Below are 2,231 nucleotides of genomic sequence, written 5' to 3' on the forward strand. Positions count from 1 at the left end.
ACTTTTTTTTTTTTTTTGCCCCTGGGCTTTTTCAAAGCCTCTGTTTATCAGCCCTTGCATACATACAGCTGGAGGTATGCCCAGAAGACATTTATCAACCAAAGAGAGACTGGACCTGGTAGATAAGTGGTCCTACCTCAGCCCCGCCATCCTTCACCTTCATCCTCCTATATGGTTCTTCAGCAGATCCTCAGCAAGATTGAGCCGCGGATCCCCACAATGGTAACTAACTGTATATTTGCCTTTCCTTCCTCCCTGTTATACTTTGCATTTGTATTTTGACTTCCTGGTGTCATCCCCAAGATAAGCTATTGCACCCCAGTTTTTATCTCAGTCTTTGCCTTGGGGAGAACCCAAACCAAGGTGGTCCTACTCATGATAAAGGAGTAATAAGATCAACTGAAGAAGCAGGTTGAAGTTTTAGACTCAGTTGGGTCTGCTTGAAAAGAAGAGTGGACCAGAAAAAAAGTGAGACTATCATACTTATGCAGGAAGAGGGGCGGGGGGAGGAGAGTTTCTGCTATATTTAAGGCCTGCCAAAATCAGGATGTCTCCCTTCTCTGTGCCAGACTATACTTCTTTATCCTTTTTATTGGAATGAGAAGGGCACCTAAAGACAGAGGCCAGCCAAACAGTTTCATTCTCCCTTTATCCCCTATTAAATGCAATGGCAAGAAATGGTCAAATATTCCCATCCATGGTTTGAGCTCTTTACCAAAATTGGGATTATTGGTGGTCCAGTCAGTCCTAGATTCCAAAAAGAAAGATAGTTCCCTTGGCAAGGGTTGGGTAGAGACACATAATTTGATCCACAGCCTATAGCCAAACTCTGGTAGAGCTCCCAGAGCAATTGTTTCAATAAAGGGCTAGGCAAAGGAAGAGGTTGTCCTGATTACTCGCCCATGGTGACATAAATTGTGTATAAATTGCTAGAAATTGCTATAACTCATTCACTTAATGTCACAGCTGTTGGAGAGAAAACAATGGATAAGATCAGCATCCACTTTGCTAGTTTCCCAGATCACTTCCTAATGTTGGACCATGTGTAACATTATATATTTTTGGTGAATTTAGCTAAGTCAAGTCTAGGTGTTAATAAGAATTCCAAGCTAATGTTTATAAAATACAGATCTTAGATCTTAGGTTTATGTTGTGTCTCATGCCCCTAAAATCTTCATAGTAAAATTGTTTCCTGTTTTTGAAGTAAGTGATCAACAACTGTATTGGGTACTCACTGTGTGCTCATCCAGTATGGGCATACCATGGAAGATACAGAAGTGAGAACTTTCTTCAGTTTTAAGCTAGACCTATTGTTGCCAAAAATAAAGAACACATTCCGCAGCTCCCTTGTCTCTATGTATGACCTTGTCCTTCCGACCACTGGAAAATAAACTATGAGAAGGAAGCTGACTCAGCTGGGAAGGGCCCTTTTTTGCTCTCTTGTACTTTTTTGCTCTTTTCAGAAAGATTAAAATGCAGATATGAAGGCTGGAGCTTCAGATGCCATCTTAGACAATAAGGTTACCCTGAGAGTAGAAGACATGCTGAGGATAGTGAAACGGAGGGACAGACGGTCCCTGACAGCATCGTGGGCTGCCATGCTAATCCTGGACTGCCTATCTCCAATTTCATTTATCCAAGGAAGAAATGCTTACCTTGTTTAAGCCACTTTTAGTTTAGGTTTTCTGTTAATTGTAGCCAAATTCATTGCAATTTGTAGCAGACAGAGCTAGGGTCCTGTACCCTGTTTGGGCCACTTTTACCTGTAAGGGACACATCTTCTGTATTAAAAGGTTGCCCGCTGTGTGTAGTCTACAAAGCTAAGTGACCAATTAATTGCTTGAAATATACTAGTTAAAAAAATTATCCCTGAAATAAAAAAAAAAAGAAATATTGTGCAAAAAAAAAAAGAGAAAACTGTCCAAGACTGGAAGATATAAATTTGAACACAGCTGGGATCTGTAATGGGAAATAGGTAAGTGAAACTCTTTGTTGATATTATGAAAGTTTTTCACAATGGAGGATCAGAAGATTAAATCATCATAATATGTGCTAATATAATACAGTGCATTATATTCTAATGCAAAAAGATGGTACAGTGGAGTAGTTTAGAGCATGTGCCTAGGAGCCCTATTTCAAAGTTCATATTCCAGCCCTGTGTGAATTTAGGCAGGTTACTTAATTTCTCCGTTTCTGTAGCTTCATCATTTGTAAAACACAAATACTACTAA

The sequence above is a fragment of the Pteronotus mesoamericanus genome, unplaced genomic scaffold (assembly GCF_021234165.1).
Source record: "Pteronotus mesoamericanus isolate MK-2021 breed Mesoamerican mustached bat unplaced genomic scaffold, CSHL_Meso_final contig_50, whole genome shotgun sequence".
Lineage (NCBI taxonomy): Eukaryota > Metazoa > Chordata > Mammalia > Chiroptera > Mormoopidae > Pteronotus > Pteronotus mesoamericanus.